The sequence below is a fragment of the Orycteropus afer genome, unplaced genomic scaffold (genome assembly GCF_000298275.1).
Source record: "Orycteropus afer afer isolate SDZICR_OR568_19922 unplaced genomic scaffold, OryAfe1.0 scaffold00175, whole genome shotgun sequence".
Classification (NCBI taxonomy): domain Eukaryota; kingdom Metazoa; phylum Chordata; class Mammalia; order Tubulidentata; family Orycteropodidae; genus Orycteropus; species Orycteropus afer.
In genome coordinates, this window is record NW_006921762.1 from 4,529,267 (window position 1) to 4,552,676 (window position 23,410).

A 23,410-nucleotide genomic window follows, 5' to 3' on the forward strand; every position below is an offset into this window, starting at 1 on the left:
TTTAAGTATCAATATTAAATCTTCTAAAATAGCGAACCTGTGTATTTAACGGTAGGGATATTTGTGTGTGTGTATGTGTATTTGTGTGTATGTATGTGCACATGTCTAAACATTTACCCCAACAATTAAATTAGATATTGTTTCTAATAGTCTATCTCTACCAATCACAATGTAAAGACAACACTTGATATTTTTTCCAGTTTGTCCAATACATTACAAAGTTGCAGATCATTTTTCCAGTATTTTCCCCACTCAATTAAGATATTCTTCTCATTTTTCCTTCTCTCTATTCTAGTCCTATGCATCCCCTTTAGTATTATTTTTTCTTATTTGTTCAGATATAAAAACATTATTAGGCCTTTAAGGAAATTCTTGACAGGAGACTCCAATGACAAGAAAACACATCGTATTCTCCTTGCATTTCCTTGATGGGGTTTATCTGATAATTCTTGTTTTTGTCACTGGCTGCTTTGGGTTGGTAAAGTCTCTCCCTGTTAAAAGTCAGAAAGTTGAAGTTTGTAATCCTGATGGTTATGTCCAAAACTGAGTACCCAGATTAAACCAGGATGAGCTGAGTAGGGTGCTCACTGATGTCTGGGCTTGTCTCTGTCTAAGGAACTGAGCATTTGCGGTGCACAGAGGCTGGTGGCAGTATGGTTGTGATCGTGGTATCAAGGAGAGTGCTCGCGTCCACAAACTCCACAGGTGTGGTGGGGTCACGGTCTCGTCTTCAGACCGGTTAATCCGAGGACAACACATTTCTCCTCTGCTCACACCACCACAGGTTTACTGTTCTTTGTGCAGAACCCTGTGGGTGAAATCAGAATAAGCGATCTGAGGAGGGAGGACGTGGGGGAGGAGTAACGTGTCCATGGCAGGATGCCCAAGGCAGAGACCGTAATTGGGTTCTTCCGAGAAGAAAACAAACACAGTAACCAAAAATAGAACAGCTGAGTGTGTTCACTAGGTCTGGGAGCCTTAATGGCATTATTTCAAACAACCACAGCATTGCATAGTACTTTCTTATACTGTGGGGTGATAAAACGACAAAACAGATGGCTGTGATCAAGGGAAACCAATTGCATGGTCCTTTCTGGCAAGTCGCCCAACAGAGACTTGTGACAGCGCCGGAAAGGAGAGCTGAGAGCTGGCTTCCAGGACTCTAGAACTCATGGTAAGCCCATCTCTGGCGGGAAAATTGGCTTTTTCCATTCTTGGAGTAGACTTGTAAGAATAATCAGGCAAGTTTTGCAGAAATGGAAGCAAAGACATAGGTGCATTAGAGCTGTTTGCTGAAGAAACTTGTTTTCATAAACTAGGGCTACAGAAATATTTCCAGTCCAGAGAGTTGAAATTCTTCAGTTGACATACTTATTAGTATTATTTTCATTATTTCTAGCTAGACTGATTTAGCTAATGTAATTTTCCGTAAAGTTATAGGATCTGGGTGAACACAAGGGGTTCTTACATTTAGTCTCATATACTTTATTACAGGTCAGGATAGCATAGACTGACTGTGCCTCTGCTCCCCGGAATTTCATCAAACAGGGTGGTGTTGTGTATGTGTGTGAGAGAGAGAAAGAAAGAGATTGAGAGAGAGGTGTTATAGAGTATCTTCTGAAAAAGAGACACAGACTGCTAGCCTTTTCAAACCTGTCTGCAAGATTGGTTGGAATTTCATTTGCAGGATCAGGTAGGCGATGGTGGTGATGCAGATCAAACCTCTGTTTTTATAAGACGTAGGTCTAGACGATGTGTAGAGAGGTGAATAGAGATGAAATGCTAATTGTTTACCTAGGATCCTATACATTGCAGGAAAAAATGTATTCGGAGAAGAATCATGCTTTTTTCCTTATTTCTTAAATTTTTATTTTTAACTTTATAATTGTTTACCTGCATGACTCTGTACAGATACAGATAAAGTTATTAAACTCCATTTAGCAGTCAGTTTTCCCTTCAGTCAAGTTTATTTTGTAACCTTTGTTTTGTCATCAGTGGATCAAGCTTTATTTAAATCAGAAAGCCAAACGCACTGCCCTCGAGTCGGATCCGACTCATAGCAACCCCTCCTTGGGTTTCTGACGTGGTATCACTACGGAAGTAGATATAGATATGTGAAAAATAGAAACTTATGCCAGAAAAAGAGATAGCCCTTACCCACCCTCATATAATTCACTTCCCTCTGTAAATGTTGATTTTTCTCATCTGGAAAATGAAACGGTCTGTAAAATCTCTTCCAGCTCAATAAGTATGAAGTTTATGTATGTGTAGAAGGGGTACAAGGATTTGAGAAATATAAAACGTAAATAAATATTTCAATAGATTTTTCTGTCTAAGCCTGTGGGTTTTTCTGATTCTTGAGAAGGAACTAGGGGAAATAAAATTTGCACTTACATACTTAATTTATATACTATGCACATATCTACATAACCTGTTCTGGGTTAACAAGATACCTGGCTTAGAAAGTGCGAGGAAGTGATCACCCCCGAAGAATATTCGTGACACAAATTATAAAATCGACAGCTTTAGTTCATCAAAAACAAAATACACTGTTTAATATTTATTGGAGCTGCAGTTTAAAGTAGCAGGCTTCTAGTATCTGGAATAATAGCCAAAAAAAAAAAACAAAAACAAAAAACGGTGACTTATAAGGTGAGAAGATTTTGTAAATTATATTTATGAGCTTCTGGGCCCTTGAATCCTGGCTCTTTCAAGATCTTTAGCACATTTATGAAGCACTTTGTATACATGAGTGCTGTTAGTGATAATTCTTCAGCTTATCTTACTATTGTATGTATAAATACATTCTTTTATATCTCTTTATTGCTGGGGAAAACAGAAATTGAAGTACCTTAGAAGTGAGTGGACCCAGAATTAGAATTCACATATTCTTGATGAAGTTTCAGGCTGTAACTTGGACCTTTTCTTGTGTTATTTAGAAAGAGAAAGAGGAGCTTGCCTAACAAATCTTCTCTCTGATTAGTGTCTCTGCATGCAATCTGGTTTTCAGAAATTCTTTTTGTATGACAGACATGCAAACAAGATCATTTCAAACACAACTTTATTTGTATTTCATAAGCAAAAATATGGGAATTAAAAAGAAATGTCTAATATATTGAATTGATTTCTCCTAAAGTATTTTGAGGCTTTTAAAGAAAGTATTAATGAAAACGTGTAAAACAGTCAGATGTTTGAGCAGGTATTAGGCATTGGCTATTTACAAATTGGGAGTTCTGGTGGCTTAGTGCCTAAAGTATTTGGCTGTTAACACAAAGGCTGGCAGTTCAAACCCCCCAGCCACTCAGAAGGAAGACTGGGCAATCTACTTCCATAGTGATACCGCCTCGGAAACCCAAGGAAATGTTGCTATGAGTTGGATCGACTCAAGGGCAGTGAGTTTGGTTTGATATTTACAAAGTAGGAAACAAAAACCCAAAAAAGTAACTAAATTGCTCTTGATCATCTACCTAGTTAGTTAATTAGAAACACCTGACTCCTAGACCAGTGTTCTTCCTACTATCAATCAAAAGCATCCTTTCTCAAATTCAGTCCATTGAATGTCTACTGGTGCCAGGTACCATTTGAGGAAGTGGAGACACAAAAAGCACTTCAGAAAGTTTTTGAACTCACAGTCAAATTGCAAAAAGGCAGGAAGGGGGCACATATCTACATGTCTACACATGTTCAAGGTGCAATGGGAAGAAGAGAGGAGGGCAGGAGGACTACCAAGACTTTGGAGAGTCAGGAAAAACTGCAGGAAGGAGATAATGCCTGAGATGATATTAGAAGGAGGAGTAGAAATTCTTTAAGTGGATGAGAGATAGGGGTGAGTTGGGGCAGAAAGCTTTCTAGGAAACAGCAAGTTGTTCAAAATGGCTGGAACACAGTGTTCAAGGGGGAAAGTAGCAGAAGGGGCTGAAAACCTAGGCAGGGGAAGATCACAAAGGGCCTTGTATGCCATTCTAGAAGAGATACTTCATTCCATTCTATTCAAGATAAAAACACAGGGAAAAATGACCAAAAATGTTGCTTTTTCAAATTTTACTTTGTTCTATGTTGGCAAATACAGAAAGTGAATCTAATTTCTTACATCACTAGGGGGCACCACAGTAAAACTAACCATTTTCTGGTTTCTTTCAAAGAGGTCCCATCCTTTCTTCCAGTGAAGAGTTAACAGAACATTTCTCAGGAAGTTAAGGACTCATTCACATATAAAAGAATGAACAATATGGGGGTGGGTGAGGGGTGGTGGTGGCTAATATTGTTTCTTATTTACACAGTAAGTATTTTCTAAATGAAAAATCTAGACATACATTCTGGTCTCAGTACCCGCAATGTGTTGTTGTTGTTATGTGCCGACGAGTTAGACCCAATTCATAGGGACCCCTCCTTGGGTTTCTGAGGCAGTATCACTACGGAATTAAATTGCCCAACCTTTCTTCCGAGGAGTGGCTGGTGGGTTTGAACCGCCAGCCTTCTGGTTAGCTGTCAAATGCCTTAGGTACTGTGCTACGAGAGCTCCCAATAGAATAGAATAATTTGAATGGGGATCATGCTGGGAAATGTCCCACACATCCACAAAAATTGATACAAATAGAGGAGAATTGAAAAGTGAGAAGAGCTCTTGGCATAGACCTGAAATATAATCTGTTAAGCGCTTGTCTATTAACCAGAAGGTATGCAGTTAGAACCCACACAGAAGCACCTTGGAACAAAGGGCTGGCAATCTGCCAGCCTCAGAAACCCTGTGGAGCACATATCTACTCATTAACTCAAGGGACCACCATGAATAAGAATCGACCTACTCCACAGCAACTGATCTATTTGGTTTTTGGTATTCCTCTTCTCTGATCTCAGCCTGTAGCAAGGAGCAGGCCCAGCCTTGAGTAGAGGCTGACCTACCTCACCTTCTGATTCTGTTTCTTTTTAATATTAATTACTTTTGTGCCCTCACTCTCAGAGAGCTTGAAGGTCTCTCCCTACTTCAGGGATTTTCCTTTCATAGAAAATGAAAGTCAATATTTTGGAGTGCTTTGAGTTACAGAAGCCGTGCACAATGTTATTCCCATTTAGTCAGTGAGAAAACTTAAGTGGCAAAGTAGAAAGGTTATTCTCCCAGTCATAGATGAAATAGGAGCCTTGGTAGCCCAGTGGTTAAGTGCTTGGCTGTGACCTGAAAAGTCAGCAGTTCAAAACAACCAGCCACCACCACCTGCTCCACAAGAGAAAGATGTGGAAGTCTGCTTCTTAAAGATTTATAGCCTTGGAAGGGGCAGTTTATTCTTTCCTATAAAGTTGATATGAGTTGGAATTGACTAGACAGCAATAAGGTTCTTTTTTTTAAAAAATAGATGAAATATGTGATAGTTTGGGGATGAACCCCAACTCCCCAACATCCTGTGCTTTGTGTATTTTGTTTGTAGGTGCCCATACTTTTGGTATCTGCATCTTTTCAAATGAGATATTAAAATGCTTCCTTATATGAAAACAAAATATTTACAAAAACAAAACAACATCTCAAACATTTGGGAGAGTCACTGAGGTGTAGAAGAGAGTGTGCTAGACCAGGTGCCAGAGGTCTCTGGTCTTGTCCAGACTTTGAACTTCCCTGGAATTCTATGAGTCTCAGTTTAATCATTTCCTAAATTGGAGGTGTGAGTGGGTGTGGTGGGAAATAGTATTCTTAAATATCTTATGTGACTGATTGTTGGAAGGATTAAATGTAGTATTATAGAGCTTTTGAATGTTAAGAAGATTATTATTAATCAGTAACATACTTTCAAAGTATACTGCCACTAAAATGCTTTCTTGTAGTGTATAAAAACATATCTACCATAACTCAGATCTCAGAAACCATATCATGGTTAAGCTTAACCTTACATTTATGAACCTTGATTTCCTATTGTCATTCTTAGGCACAAAACAAAACAAAAAACTCCTATAGTTTTGGAATAATTCCAACATTTTGAACAAAGATTTCTCATGAAGAGCTCATGGCTGCATTATAGTAGAAAGCGGGAATGAAGGAGATGATTTATGAGTGTATAAAGTGTTACCAGGTTCAGTATCTGCTTTTTGAATTGTGTTTGGAAGGCATTCAGAGATCTAAGTCTATACACTTAGAATACACGGCCCAGCTGTCTCTCTCCACCTTGTTATATTTCATCCAATTGTCAGATGACTTACTTGGTTGCCAAATAGAGCAGGAAATTATATTTAGAAGGGGCATGTGGTCTGTGGTCCTGTTTCACAATACTAGAAATGTCAGGGATATGACTGGCATGGTTTTACAATTCTTTCATTTTCTGGAGACTTCTCATTCTGAAGCCTACCTTCCCAACCCACTGCTGTAAAGTTGCTTCTGACCCACAGTGACCCTATAGGACAAAATAGAACTGCCCCATAGGGTTTCCAAAGCTGTGATCTCTAGGAAGCAGATTGCCACATATTTTTCCCGCAGAGTAGCTGATGAGTTCGAACTACTGACTTCGATTAGCAGCCAAGTGCTTAACCATATTGCATCACCAGGGCTCCTCCAAGCACATCTTAGATAGCCTGTTAATTTGAAAATACCTGTCTAGCTCTGAATAGCATGCAAACACTATTTATAAATACATCCTGACTGACAGAAAGATGGACAAACTCAAACTTTAATTCTTCTAATATTAATTTAGGAGCTCTGGTAGCGTAGTGCCTAAAGCACTTGACTGCTAACCAGAAGGCTGGTGGTTCAAACCCACCAGCCACTCCTCAGAAGGAAGATGGGGCAATCTACTTCCATAGTGATACTGCCTCGGAAACCCAAGGAGGGGTCGCTTTGAGTCGGGTCCTACTTGATGGCACATAACAACAACAACAATAATATTAATATAATTTAATAAGTGTATCCAACCAACCAAAAACCAAACTCAATGCTGTCAAGTTGGATCCAATTCATAGCTACCAGAGCTCTGTGAGACCAAATCTAAATTCCAGGGAGTTGTCTTTCCATCACACTCAGCCTTGACATCCTGACTCTGAGCTTTAAGAATGTTGGTTGGTATTTTTTTTTTTTTTCATTTTTAAATTTCTTTCCTTTTCTGACATTGGTTGCTTTTGAGGAAAATTGGGGAAAAAATTTTATGAGACATTCTTTTCTAAAATGAGATTTGAGTCTATTTACACAAATGTAGATAACATGATCAATGACACTTTGACAACAGCATGGTATCTTATTAAAAAAAAACAAAACAAACTCACTGCCGTCGAGTCGATTTGACTCATAGAGATGCCTCCTTGGGTTTCCGAGGTGATATCTCTATGGAAGTAGATTGACCCATCTTCCTTCCGAGGAGTGGCTGGTGGGTTTGAACTGCCAGCCTTCTGGTTAGCAGTCAAATGCCTTAGGCACTATGCCACCAGAGTTCTTCCATGATACCTTATAGGCTATTTTTCATAAAACAGAGCATTACATGTGTGATGTATTCATAGAGGAGAAAGAGGACTGGAAGAAGAGTGCTGGATTCTGACACTGGCTCCATCATTTATTCTTTCTGAGCCTTATTTTCCTTTTTGTAAATAACAAGGAGATTAGACTATATAAATTCCAAGGACCTTTCTGCTTCTGTTATAATCTGATTCTAAGAATTACTTCTATGTGATATCATGATTTGCACATATGTGCAAATAAACCTATTCAAACATTTATTCATTCATTTATTCAACAATATATATGGAACGCCAGATATCTGTCAGGCACTGAAAGAACAATGATGAGCAAGATGGATATAGTCCCCCTTGCCTTCCCAGAGCTTCTAGCCTAGTGGAGAGTGAAGGCAGGTAAGAAAAACAACATGACATACAGTTAGTGCTGGATAACCAAGGGGCCCATCCAGTGCTTTGGTGTCTGTGCCCTGGGCACATATATTGTTTTTCTCTCCTGCAACAAGAAGCTCCACAAAAAAGCTGCCTACCAGCTTCAATACTAATTTCTCAATTGGGATTATAAAAGGAGTATGTTTTTATTTTACATGCCACCACTTGGTTTCTCTTCCATTAATGAAAAGAAAGGCTTTATCTTAAAATATCATCATCATTCTCACCACCACCACTACCACCATCATCCCACTGCTATTCAGAGTTGTTTTTTCCAGTCACTTATCTGGTAGCATAGTGCCTAAGGTACTTGACTGCTAACCTGAAGGCTGGTGGTTCAAACCCACCGGCCACTCCTCGGAAGGAAGGTCGGGCAATCTACTTCCACAGTGATACTGCCTCGGAAACCCAAGGAAGGGTGCTATGAGTCGGATCTGACATGACAGCACATATCAACAACAACGATCTTAGTTTGGACTGGAGTAAATGTTCAGGATTATTTAGATGTCTTGATGGTAGTTTTCCAAATGCAAATGAGGCTAAGAGCTTCATTGCAGATACACTGTAGGAATCATCTGGATTGATCATTAACCATCAGAAAAGCCACTTGAGGAGGAGGAGGTCTGCTACTTTTGTTATAGCAGAGGAATCTACTGTGTTGGCAAGATCTTTCAAACCTCCTATCCCTTGGAATTTTCCTTTTGAATATTATGATTTGTCTAATTTCTGAAATGGAGGGGTTTCTTAGACATGATTTATTCCAACCATCTTACCTGAGGCTAGATACTGAGAAGAAGAAATTAAAGAAAGGACTTTTTCTTGTCCGGGACCGGAACCAGGTGTCCCTGCTCTCAGTGCAGTGCCCCATCCATTGTACTAGGGTTGCCTTCCCAAAGCACTGATCCCTTCTTTTTATATAGCAAATGAGATGGGGAATGAGTGACTTCAGATGGAAAGATATTGACTGGAATAATTCTGCTGCTCCTTTTGTATTTAAGTGTGAATGGGACAATTTGAAAAGCCTTGAGAAATGTATGGTACTGTCTAGGAGCAGTGTCATGTTATGGTAGCTATGCAGCCTCTGGTTAAGCTCCTGGCATAGCTCTCTCTTCAGTCAGAAAACACTTGTATACTGAGTGCATGTTTGAGACATGGTGGGATGTAAAGTGATGCAGCAGATATGTTATATGCTTGTTCTTCCAGTTGCTTAGCGACTAAACTGGTACAAAGATATTATGGTGGAGACTCGCCCAATCACTAAGGTGAGGAAGAGAGTTCTCAGAAATGTTTTGGCAGATCCCTTTGTCAGTGTACTTTGTGGATTTCCCCAGTTGTTATAGGAAGGAAAACCCAGGTATAAGAGAATAGTCTCTTAAGGATATGAAGAGTTGGTGCATTGGGTTCATCACATAATTTTGAAGTAGTGTTCATGCCATATGGATGATTTTGGATGATTACTTGAATACATGAGTTTCTATTAGGAATCTCTCGACAACTAAGCATTAGGAACAATGAACCACAGTTTGTGTTTTCTGCAACAGAATCAGTCTATAAATGGAGACCTCTGAGAGAAGACTTATATAGTGGTTAGAGAAGTACCACATCGATTGCACTGGAGAGGGTGAGGGAAACTAAGAGAGAAGCTGCTGCCAAAAGGAGCTGGTAGGGATGCGAAGAGTGGGGATGGAAAAAGAGGTGTTTTTTTGTTTTAAACTTTTTTATTTTGATTTGGCTGAAATTTTACAAAGCAGATTTGTTTGAAATCCAACAGTTAGAAAGAAGTGGTTTTAGATGACAATTAAAATGGATTTTCTTTGAGTTCATTAATCTCAACACATTTTTATTTAATCAAGCTTTTATGAGAAATAGAACTTTTGGGATGAAGTTTTCTGGGCATAGAAGATTCTGTGGCCAAAGAACCAATATTTACTCTTTATTCCTATTCCTTTCTCTTTCCCTCTGGATAAGGTTCTGAAATTTCCTTATTAGAAGTGGGATCTATACATTTGTGAGTGGTTGTTTCCATGGAAAACTGAGGACACACTAAATGTTAAAATAAAACTCTATCTTCTTAGCCTACTGTAGTGGGTAAGTGTGGAAAATTCCATCTTTCTCTTCAGATACTCCCTTGAAACATACCCTAGGAACTCATGAGATGTGTTTTCACCATTGCTCAAATCTCTTCTGATTGACAGGAAGCCCAAAGTGGGGGGAGGAGAGGCCACTTTGGAGGCCTGTGGTGAACTGGGGAGTCTCCATCACAGATCTCTTTCCCCACCATCCTAACTGACTCACTCCCTACCCTCACCCTCACCCTACCCAGGACGTTAACATTGTGGCCTAATATCATGTAAGAAAAGGCAAAGCCTACATAGCGAAAGCAGAGCCCACTTCCTGGTTTCATACTTGAGTATCATTCCCTCCTGCCACAGATTGTCCCTCAAGGACAAATGCTAAATGAGTATAAGGTGGGCAGTCCCATGCCACATGCCAGTGAGTCAGAACTGGAGGCTCACACTCTCCAAAGAAAAGCTCTTAAAGCAAGCATTACATACCTTCTTGAGTATACACTACTGGCTGCTAGCAAAATGGCAGACATCAAACAGCAGTGTTCTTGGAGAGCTCATTGCTCGTGGTGCTGAGAGAGGCCAGGAAAGGACATAATAAGACCCTTCTTTCCAGTACATACTGGCATCTTACTTTGTACTTGTCCATGGGCCTGCTCTAAGTCCCAGGAGATTTGTAATTAATCAGAGCTCAGTTAATGATTTTGCCAACCTGAACTACACAAACAGCCTTATTAGGTTGGCTGAGTAGCTCTTTCTGAAGGAGAATTTCTGGGCATTTTGATGTGCTTGGGTATTTTGAGAACTATCCAGAAATAATGACTTCATATTGTCCAGTACTGTGATGAAAATAGTTCAGATTAATCTTGGACGTATAGTTTCATGAACTTCAAGAGGGTCTTTCCTCTTAAGATGGTTTAGGAGAAAGAGGATGCACATTATTATAAAAGAGCCCTGGTGTTTGATCAAACTCAAACTAACACCTGTTGATTTCTGAGCTAGTTATTTCTTTTTTAAAAAGAAAAAATACGTACATACCATATGTTGTTGTTGTTGTTATGTGCCATTGATTTGGACCCGACTCATAGCGACCCCTCCTTGGGTTTCCGAGGCGGTATCACTACGGAAGTAGATTGCCCAACCTTTCTTCCGAGGAGTGGCTGGTGGGTATTTTTTTCTTTTATTTGGACCAATTTGTTTTGCACCAAATAATTTTCTACTCAGATCTTCCTTAGTCTCAGGCTACAGGCAAGAAAGTTTAGTCCAAAGCTAAAATATATAAACATTTTTTGGATGGACTTTGTAGTATATAATCTTAAGACAAAGTGAATTTTGAGGTGATTCATCCTCCCCCTTCCACTTTTTTCTCAGCATCAGTGAAAACAAAGGTAATGAGAAAGCCCTATAGGAAAGCTACCATCATCCACTTACCAGTTTGTTGTACTGTGGGGACTTGTGTGTTGTGATGCTGGAAGCTATGCCACCAATATTTCAAATACCAGCAGGAACATCCATGGTGGATAGGTTTCAGTAGAGTTTCCAGATAAAAGACAGATGAGGAAGAAAGGGCAGGTGATCTGTTTCTCACAATTAGCCAAATAAAATCTTATGGATCATAACATAACATTGTCTGACTCTCTTGCTTTGGAGACATCATGAAGAGGGATTAATCACTAGAGTAGGACATTGTTTTTGGTGAAGTAGAGGGCCATCAGTGAGATAGCTTAGCACAGTAGCCTTAGTGATAGATTTGAACGTACCAGTGATTGTGAGAATGAGCCAGTGATGGTGAGAATGATTTAAGACTAGGCAAATTTCATTCTGTTGTATGTAAGGTTGCCATGAGTCAGAGTTGACACTGTGGCAGTTATGTCTCTACCTCTGTAAGAAAGATAAGGTTAAAAGAACAGAGGCAGTTTTCAGTATGACTGGAATAGAGCTTTCTTGTGGATGAATATATGTGTGTGTGTGTACTTTTTTTAAAAATTATATTTTATTGAGTTTATGGTGAAAGTTTACACAGCCAATTAGGTTCCCATTTGACTATATTCATATAAATTGCTCAGTGACATTAATTACATTTAACACACTGTGTCAACATTCTCTTTGTGTTCTGTTTTTTTTTCCTTTCCAGTACTCTAGTTTCTCTGTTTCCTTATCTTCTCCTCTTTGTTTCAAAGAAATCGTTGACCTTTTGGTCTCAAACAGATTGTTTTTAAGAAAAGGGTAACAATTTTATGGGTAATATCTTTTATATTGTATGCCATTCTGCTATTTCACTGAAAGATGATCTCAGGAGGCACCTTTAGTCCTAGGTTTAAAGAGTGTTTCAGGGTAATAGTCTCAGGGGTCCTCTGTTCTCTACTGTTCCAGTTTATCAGGCTTTTTTTTTTTTTTTTTAAATAAGAATTTGAATTCTCTGAGCAAGTTCTTAATGTTGATTTTCCTATCTGTAAAATATGGGTAATTATTATTCCTACTCAAGGGAATGTTTTAAGCAGCAAATGAGGTAAGAGATTTGAAAAGACCTAGCTCAGAACATAGGAGCTCTGGTGGCATAGTGGCTAAGGCATTTAACTGCTAACCAGAAGGCTGGTGGTTTAAACCCATCAGCCTATCCTCAGAAGGAAGACTGGGCAATCTACTTCCGTAGAGATACTGCCTCGGAAACCCAAGGAATGGTCTCTATGAGTTGGAATCTACTCGATGGCAGTGAGTTTTTTTTTTTTTTTTTAGCTTAGTACATACAAGGAGCTCTGGTGGTGTAGTGGTTAAAGCATTTGGCTGTTAGCAAAAGATCAGTACTTCAAACCAACCAGTCATTCCACAGAAGAAAGATGAGGCTATTAGCTTCTGTAAAGATTTACAGCCTTGGAAACCCAATAAGGGTCGGTATGAGTCTGAAACGACTCATTGGCAGTGAGTTTGTTTTTTGGTAGCTCAGTACATGGCACGTTGTAAGTGCTCATTAGTTTTTATTCTTTTTCTTGAACACATTAAGTGCGTCCCCTTTCTAAGTCTTTCCTCCAGCTAATTATGTCTTTTGCTTATCTGGCTCGTCTGTCTCTTTCAAGGCCTTATTCTAAGTCTTTCTTCCCTGTTGTATCTTTCTTAGCTGCCACAGCCTACAATGATTTTTCCATTCTCTGGAACTTTATGACATACATTGCCTATAGATACTTCTTATTTCGCATTTACCAAAGATTACCTTTTTATTTTTATGTTTAGGGATCCCTTCCCTGACTGGAGTATACGTTTATGAAAAAGGATTGTGTGTCCTATTCCATTGATGTCCCAGAGTCAAGTACAATACCTGCCACAATAGCATGTACTCAGTGATTGTTGTTACTTCTGCCAAGCAACCTACTGAGTAATATGACAATCTTATTATTCATTGAATCATTGAATAATACTTCCAGTAGAGCAGACATTTCATCAGTATCAGCTTTGAGACAGGTATTGTACAGAGGATGGAAGAAAATACATTCCCTGGAATCAAGTCTTTGGGAGTTCACAGTTTAGTGATTTTCAAATGCTGAACTTGGGTACCCGTGAAAATGTAGTTCCTGAATCCATCTAGAGCTTTTTAATCAAAGTCTCTGGGAATGAGTCAGCTATCTGCACTTTTTATACATTTCCTAGGAAATTCTAATGCATATTACAATGCATATTAGACTTTGAGAATCGTCAGGCTGGCGGATCTTCCCATTGAATCATTAGGTGCTCCTAGGCATAATACATGTACTCATATATGAAGTGACTACTGGGCATCCAGCTCTCCCTGTTTTCCTGGCTTCTTGCATGACAATCAATCCCTCACATTCAGAAAGGAGGCTGCACTCTGATTTTCCCCTTGTTTTCTCACCATAAGGTCATTGTAAAACCACTGGGCTGCCAGCCCACTGTTTGCTGCAACTTCTTCTCTTCTCCAAGGTAGACAAAAGGGATGTAATATTACTGCAGTTTTCATAGCAATTTCTCATCAATTCAGATTTGTACTGGGAGAATAAAAATTTCTTTTGCAGTATAAAGAAAAGTATATAGAATTGGAATGCAAGAGCCAAATCCCTATGCTTCTGTTGGCCTCAAATTCCTCATTGTCATATATAAGATTCAACTAGAGGATGTCTTCTTTTATATAGTTTGATGCTTATGAGACCATCTTACCAAGCTTCAGGGTGGACTTTGATTTTAGTGGAGACTTATGGGAGGAATTTACATTTCACCTTTGAGTGCTATGGGCTTTCAGACTTTCCAGATTGAAGATGCTTTATCCTATAACCTGTCCTCACATAGAAGTCTTCATAGACCTTTAATATTTTCAGTTTCATTTTAGTCTTTTGAGGACACCTTGGGATTTTTCTTTTCTTGGTGTACAAAAAGTATGTTTGTACATGTGGGTAGTTTTCTGGTAATCTTTGTCATGAAGCCCAACTCCTTTTGTACTGTTCCCTTGGGCCATAGAGACCCAGGGGCTGATATTTTAAGGACTTTGGTTATGGCAGTCTTTTGTTTTAAAATTAATTTCTTCATTCTATAATCACGTACAACTTTTTTAGTGTTGTTAACTGTTGCCGTCTCGGCTCCAACTCATGTGACTTCTGAGTAATCTATTGCTGCTATAACAGAAATTCCATAAGTGGACATACATTGATTTTCTCATGGTTTAGGAGACGAGAAGTTTGAATTTAGGGTGCTAACTCTAGGGGAAAGTTTTCTCTCTCTCTGTCAGCTCTGGGAGAAGGTCTTTTTTTCCTTTCAATATTTGTGGGCCTGGTATTTCTTGGAGATCTCCATATGTCTTGGCATCAATCTTCCCCTGGGTTTAGAGGTTCTCAGCACAGGGACCCTGGGTCTAAAGGACAAGCTCCACTCCTGGCTCTTGTTTTCCTGGTGGTAGTCAGGGTGCTCCATCTCTGATCACTTGTTTAATCTCTTCTCTTTTTCAAAAGAGATTGACTTAAGATACAACCTAATCCTGTAGATTGTATCCTGCCTCTTTAACATAATAAACATAATCTAATCATTTTTAATATAACCTACTCCTGCCTCATTAATCACAGGCAGAGATTAGCATTTACCACACACAGGACAATTACATCACAACAGCAAATGGGGGACAACTACATAATTTTGGGAATCATGGCCTAGACAAGTTGACATATATTTTGGGGGCACATAATTCAATCCATGACAGTGACCTTATATATAACAGAAGAAAACATTATCCACTCACCAGGCCTTTTTTCCTAGTTGGTCTTAGTCTGGAAGCTTTGCTGAAACCCACCACCATGGGTGACCTTGATGGTATGTGAAATATTGGTGGCATAGCTTTCAGCAACACAGCAACTTGTAAACCCAACACAGTGAGACAAACTGATAGGTGGGTGGTAGTATATAATGTTACATAGAATACACTATGAACATGCCATGTGTGATAGTTATGTTTGTATGTCAACTTGGCTGGGCCTGGTTGAGTGGCTGGGCAGCCGGTGGTAGTTATTCCCCATGATGAGACTGGCAATCACCTCCATGGTGGGATCTACCATAAACAGCTGAGTAGCTGCTTTGAGTATGTGGTGTGCTTTCTATATATAAGAAGCAGCTTTGGGAATGGTCTGCAGCTTATGGCACGCTTGGACCCTTCATGTAGGCTTGTTGTTGTTCAGCAGTCTGCCATGCTCTGCCAACCTGGGGACTTACAATGGACTTGAATTAATGGCTTGCCATGTGGTTTGGTAACATTGAGACTGTGCCTTTTTACTTGTCAACCTTGGACTTGGCAGCCTCAGCAGCCAGCAGCTGTCTGATTGAAGGAAAGCCTCTAGCTTCAGTGGGCCAGGAGCTGGAGGCAGAGCTGAAGCCCAAGGCTGGGGGACTTTCACCCAGCCCCTGGACCCTGGCACTTTGAACTCAGACTTTAGCCTCCTGAACTGTAAGAGAATAAACTCCTATTTGTTAAGGCCATCCCATTTGTGGTATATTCTTGTCAGAGCGGCACCAGGTAACCAGAACACCATGGATCTTGTCTTCCATGTGTGTACAAAACATTAATCAACTCCTTACAATGTTTCAGACTGGGTGCTGAAAATTCATATACATTATCTCATTCAATCCTCACAATAACTCTCAGAGATACAGATTTTTGTTAACTCCATTTGTCATGTGAGGAAATTGAAGATTAGCAAGCTAATGTAACTTTCCCAAGGTCTCATAGCTAAATAATCTGGTGGAGGAGATGAAGTCTGCATCCAATGGCTGTATTATAAATCAGTAGGTGGTAAATGCTATTAAGGGTATACAAAATACTTGCTATGAGAAACCAAAAATCAGGGATTTGATTTGAGCTTGGAAGGTAGTGAAGATTTGATGGGAAGAATAGATAGAAGAACTTTTTTAGTGGAGAGAACATTTTTGGTGCAAGCACATGAATGCTTATCATGTGCCAGGCAAGCTGCTGGGTGCTTTCACTTATGTTATCCTCTTTAAACTTCATGTCCTCTCCTAGGAGATCCCAATGACAGGATTATAACAAACATAACATGGATTATGTCTTATTTTCACAGATGAGAAAACTAAAGCTCAGAAATGGTATATAACATTTACAAATTCACAAAACTAGAGAAGTCAGAATGTGAACTGAATTTTACTCTAAAGCCTATGCTATTTGTCCTATCCTGCCAGGCTCTCTATCGAAAGGCAAGGCTATTAGAGCAAATGATTGGCTAGATCACAGGACAAGGAAAAGCTATGCATGACTATTAAGCCTGAAGGGGTTTGGAACCAAAGGATGGAAGGCTTTGAATTGAGTACTGTGGGGGTGTTTCTGGGCAGTGGTTATTCAGTATGAGGTAATCAAGTGTGAAGTATGAGATGGGGAAAAGGTGGAAGAACAGAGAATAAGAGGAAGGACCATCTTCTTCTACTTTACAGCACTGCCTACATTTGACAGCATTGATGTTAGTGAGAATCTTCTGAGAATATGCAAATTTATACCCTTGGGTGACCTTCAAGAAAAGGAACAGGGAAGCTGGAGTCTGGAGTTCAGTAGAACAATCCAAAGGAGGAAGTCATGTGCACCTTTCCTTTCTGCCTTTCAACTTCTTGTCAGAGGATGTCAGCTTGGTCACCACTGCCCCTACTTTATCAAGGCACTTTAAAAAGTCGGGACATTTTTTAATTTTCAGGAAGGTTTTGGAGATTTTTGTAATAATCACAAGGACTTTGAAGATCAGAAAGTTTGAAGTAAATTGGGGGATAAGGGGAAAGTTTGAAGTAAATTTTATTAAAGTTGACTCAAAGTTGCAACTTCTTAGTTGCTGTTGAGTCAGCTCTGATTTGTGGCAACCTCATAGATAAAGAATGGAATGTTACTCAGTTCTGCACAATCTTCATAATCATTGGTGTATTCAAGTTCGTTGTTCTGTCTAATGTATAGTGCCTTCCAATCTAGGGGGCTCATCTTCCAATGCTATATCTGACGATAATCCATAAGATTTTCATTGGCTAAGTTTTGGAAGTAGATAACTAAAACCCACTGCCTTCGAGTTGGATCTGACTCATAGTGACCCCTCCTTGGGTTTCCAAGGCAGCATCACTACAGAAGTGGATTGCCCAACTTTCCTTCCAAGGAGTGGCTAGTAGGTTTGAACTGCCAGCCTTCTGGTTAGCAGTCAAATGCCTTAGGCACTATGCCACCAGAGTTCCTGAAGTAGATCACTAGACCTTGGTTAATTTTTGGAAGTAGATCACTAGGCCTTCCTTCCTAGTTTGTCTTAATTTGGAAGCTCTGCTGAAACTTGTCCACCACTGGTGACGCTGCTGATGATATCTGAAATACTGGTGGCATAGCTTCCAGTATCATAACAACACGCAAATCACCGCAATACAACACACTGACAGATGGGTGGTGGAAAGTTGCAATTTATAACATCTAAATCATGGAAAGTTAAAACTGAAAGGGATGTGTGAGATCTTCTAGTAATTTTTAAAGATGAGAAAGTTGAAGTCTGGAGAGGTTATAGTAGCATATGCCTAAGGCACTTGACTGCTAACCAGAAGGCTGGCAGTTCAAACCCACCAGCCACTCCTTGGAAGGAAGGTTGGGCAATCTACTTCCACAGAGATACCGCCTCAGAAACCCAAGGAGAGGGTCACTGTGAATTGGAATTGACTCGATGACAGTGAGGTGTTTTTTTCTTTTCTTCTTTTTTTTTTTTAATGATACACAGTACCTGACTGCTGATATTAGAACTCAAGTTGCTGGATGAAACCAAAGCCCTGGTCTCTTTGTGCTACCCCATAGGCTGCTTCTGACTTTAACAAGGTAGTGATTCATACTGACCCAGAATCAGGGGGCCATTTATTTACTAAGGGGATTATGGCAGGGTAATAGGACTATGAGACATCTTTTTCCAGAACACTGCCTTAAACACAAAGAACAATTCAGCTGACAGAAATAGTTCACAGAGGGGAAAAAGTCAAATATTCCCATTTCTGTCCAACACATCTCTTGGTGTGCTCAGTACACTGCACCAATATGGTGCCTGAGGTCAGCCACCAGCAGGACCCAGAATGGCTCTCCCTTCTTCCATCAATGCCTCTTGGTTTCAGTTTGGTAAGACTATGATTATACTTACAAGGGAAGTAGGGGATTCCTCATCTGTGTGAGCTGGCCCCAGTGGAATCCTTTTGGCTGCTGCTGCTAGTTATTGTGCCAGGAAAGTAGGAAGCAGGGATTCCACACCCTAGGGTATGAAAACAGAACCCTCACCACACCTTTGATCAGGACAGCACACCAAAAATAACATTAGGGGAAGGACTGCTGTCTTGGCAGGCAAAACAGGCATTCCCCTCCCCCCGCGTTAATGTTTTTAGTACGCAATGGTGACACAATGGTTAAACGGCTTAGTTGCTAATCAAAAGATTGGTGGTTTGAACCATAGGAGAAAGAAGAGGCTGTCTGCTTCCGCAAAGATTTATAACCTTGAAAACTCTATAGGGCAGTTCTACTCTGTCTTATAGAGTCACTATGAGTCAGAATCAACTCAATGATGGTGGCTTTTATATAATTTAAGTATAAAATATATGGCACAAAATTTTTAAAATATAAAAAAGTAGACCATGAAAAGTAAGGGTCTCTCCCACTATGACCTCAGAGCTCTGATTCCTATTTACAGAAGCAATTTTTGTGATCATTTTCTCATGTATTTATTCTTTCAGATGCATTCAATGCCCATATAAGCATTATTATCATTTTTTTTTTTTAACACAGATGGGAATATACTCTTCACATGACTTTGCCCTTTGCTTTTTTTTGCTTAGTATATCTTGGAGTTTGCTTCATGTTGATCTTTGTTACTTTAACCAACACATCACTACAGGCATTTTATCTACTGGGCTTCTCTTTATTGTTTTGCTTCCTTTCTTGCTGTTGAGTACTTCGTTCAAATTGAATTTTGTTAGCCATTGAAGAGAAGAGAAAGACCTCACATTAAGAAAAGCTACACCCAAATATAGTGTACGCTTAAGGAAAGGACTAGTTTTTATCATCTTTTTTCCCCTGAAAATAGGACATCCTTACTCTTGTATTAAAGTAAATGAGCAAGTAACCATGAAGCTTCTGGAATTCACTCCCAGAGTACACTGATGGATTGATTGGTCACAGTCCTCTTCATAAGCAGATCTCTAGAATGAGTTTCTTAACAAAGTAACTATTAAATACGCTGATATTCCATTATGGTAAATTGGGGCATTGGTATCACTAGGTTGATGTCAACCATTGTAATAACTCATGATGTCACACCCACCATTGACCTCCTCCCATAACAGACCATATAAAATCCTTGGTAATGTTTATTATCAATTTTAATAAAAAAATAATATGTGAAAAATATAGTTACAAATTGCTTAAATGCAATATTTCTTAGATTATATGAATACTAACAATAAAATTGTTTCATAAAATTTTTCTACATTGAATTATGTTATTACCTACAACATTTTCAGTAACTGAGTGGAAGTCATTTTTAATTTTTCTCCTTTTCCTTTAATTATTACGTCATTCTCAAAAAAAGTTAATGATATAGGTTCACGAATACTACTTACTACAATATTGTAGCTAAAACACCAGCAAGTTTGACAAAATCAGTGACTATAAAAATACAAGTAGCAATAAAAGCAGCAGTGCAATGCTGTTAGCATACGCAGGTGAAACCATGTGATTTAAAGCATCATTGTAATTAGGTAATAATGATAGCTCTGATTGAAGTGCATGAGAAGGTTCAAAAAGTAAATTAGCATAGAATTTTAGCCTTGTAAGGATACTGATACATGTAAGCTATGAGGTTATGAAAATTTTTTTGTTGTTATAATTAACTACAGGGCTATTTTGTACAAAATAATAAATTTCTGCTGAAACCCTGCACAAAAATTTTATAGACATTCATTTTGTTGTCACCCCCCCTGACAGTGTCACCAGGTTTTGTCTACACTCGCCATACCTAGTGATGTCACTGAATTGGGGATCATTGACTCAAAACAATATAACAAAGTAATGTTCTGTAAAAATTCCCAGGTATGTAGTAGAGCTGACAAGGGACAAGGTTGTAGTCACTTCTTGGCCACAGCCAGTTACCCAGAGGGAGAGAGTAGTTGGATCTGTGGGCTTGGGACCATAGTTGCAGAGGACATCAAGCTCAATTGGCATAACATACTACACAAAACATTGTTCCACATCCTACTTTGGTGAGTAGTGACTGGGATTTTGAAAGCTTGCAAGCAGCCATCTAGATGCAACGATGGGTCTCTCCTTGTCCAGAGCAAACAAGAATGAAGAAAACCAAAGATTCATGGAAACAATTAGTCCAAGCGACTGGTACACCATGTGATCCTCAGCCTATATGACTATGAGACCAGAAGAACTAGATGGTGCCCAATTACCACTGTCAACCATTCAGAGGGGGATCTATGTAGGAGATCATGGACAGAGAGGGAGAACAATGTGGAACAAAACTCAAAATCATTTAAAAAAATAAAAAAAGAGAGAGAGACTGGGTTTGCTGGTCTGATAGAGCCTGATGGAACGACTGAGACTATGGCCCCTAGTTGCCCTTCAGATCTGGAATTGAAGCCACTCCTATGGCTTCCAGCCAAACAAAAGACAGGCATATGAGGTGAACATTTACATTGGGTAGATACACTCCTTGGAGAGAACAATCATGCGAGAATAGAAGGTCTGTGTATGCACAGGGAGACAGCTCAGGGACAGGAGTGCGTGGAGGGAAGGACACAAGGAAGAGGTAACCATGGGGAGGGATTAAGAGGGGAGCTGTTGCATTGTGGGAAATTGTAGTCAATGTCATGAGATAAAGTGCATGTAAACTGCTATATGGAAAGTGAATTTGCTCTGCAAACTTTCACCCAAATCACACTTCAAAACAAAACAAAAATACAAAAAATAATATACCAAAGAATATATTGTCTGGCAGAATTGAAGACAGAACTCAGATGCTTGCATAAAGGAGAAGAATAATCTTAAATAATTTTTTCCAAGATATTAAATTGTTTATTGATTACACATGATAATGGATACATAAGTTTCAATCCCATCTATAATTTTATCTGGTAGCATTATTCAATTTAGATATATTGCATAGGATGTTCCAACAATCATTTTTATAGCCAAATATATTCTATAACTTTGCTTGGGTGACCATTTTAACAGTGAACTCTGTCATAACACAATAACTGTCAGTTCAACTGCGCCAAGGTTTGTGAAGACAAAGGCTTCTGTGCCCCCCAAGCAGTCTTCTAAAGTTTTAAATAAATTTTGAGTGGAACCTGGTGTTACCCTGAAGGAATTCTAAACTTCACACTGTTGGGACAGTTTAGAGTAGACTAACTTTACACAGCACATTTTGAAAAAGACATTTATTCAGCTTCTTGATCAGACTATTACATTTAAGCAATCAACAGCATGGGTGTGTGTGTGTGTGGTGGGGGGGAAACTACATTAAAACCCTTGGTTGAAATGCTTTACACTTTCCACAGAACAGAAACTAAAATAACCTATTATACAATTAGTCACAAATACAGTCCTTGAGTTTTTTTGCCCATACACATGAGTATTTGTCTAAAACATGTCTTTTTTGTAGCAGCTAGTCCCTACTACCAGTGTGCTTGGCTGAGTTCACTAATCTGTTGTAATCTGTAGCTTCCCTCTCACTTCTCCTCTCCTTCTAAGCTTTGTTTCCTGGCAATCATTAAAACCTTTTGCCACTGCCATAGCTACTGCTGCTGCTTGAACCACCATAGCCACCTTGGTTTCATGGTTTGGCAAAGTATTGACCTCCATAAGGGCCAGACCTTCTGCCTCCAAAGTTTCCTCTCTTCATGGGTCCAAATTTGAAGATTCATTGTTGTACCTGCCAAAATCATTGTAGGTTCCACCACCTCCAAAATTGCTTCCATCATTACCAAATCTATTATAACCATCCCCACTGCCTCCATGTCTACCAACATCACGGCTGCCACCAAAGCCACTGCACTCACTGAAGTTTCCTCCACAAACAAAGTGTCATTCCCACCAAAACCACCTCCATGGCCACCACTGAAGTTTCCCCTTTGGCTGGAAGAGACACTGGCCATCTCTTGCTTTGAAAGGGCTTTCCTTACTTCCCAGTTGTGGCCATTCACAATATGGTATTTTTGAATGACAATTTTATCTACAGAGTCGTGGTCATCAAAAGTTACAAAAGCAAAGCCACTCTTCTTGCCATTGCCTCAATCGATCATGATTCAATCACTTTGATTTTCCTATATTGCTCAAAATAATCTCTTAGGTGATGTTCTTCAGTGTCTTCTTTAATGCCACCAACAAAGATCTTTTTCACAGTTAAGTGGGCACCTGGTTCTTGAGATTCTTCCTGGGATACAGCTCTCTTTGGTTCCACAACTCTTCCATCTACCTTGTGTGGCCTTGCTTTCATGGCTGCATCCACCTCCTCCACAGTAGAGTAAGTGACAAATCCAAAGCCTCTGGAGTGCTTGGTGCTTGGGTCTCTCATTACCACACAGTCTGTGAGTGTTCCCCATTGCTCAAAATCGCTCCTCCTACTCTCATCTGTTGTTTCAAAGCTCAGCCCTCCAATGAAGAGTTTCCGCAGCTGTCTGGGTTCTTTAGGAGACTCTGACTTAGACATGATGGCAGTGGGCAGAACAACAACAGCAAAAAAGGCTTTAATGATGCTTCCCCTGCAGAGACCACAGGCAGAGAAGCAGAAGAATAATCTTAAATCTTAAGAGATGTTATAGCAGGATGAGTCACAGTGAAGTGTGGGTCTAAACTTCAAAGAAAAAACAGTCTTTTGTCAAGTTCTCGTGTAGTGCAAAACTCTTTTGGAGTTTCTCTATATGGGCCACTGCATTTTTACTTCATTGGATATGACCTGCCAATTCCATTTGTTATTTTTTTCCCTAAATATATATAT

General features: G+C 39.5%; 1 protein-coding gene and 1 pseudogene across 1 annotated transcript in view; one reads left to right on the forward strand and one right to left on the reverse strand.

The window, feature by feature from the left end:
- The window catches only part of TNFSF4 (TNF superfamily member 4), a 26,228-nt gene that overhangs the window by 774 nt on the left and 2,044 nt on the right, over nucleotides 1-23,410 (forward strand). The window lies entirely within an intron of this gene.
- Nucleotides 22,184-23,122, reverse strand: LOC103202275 (annotated as a pseudogene).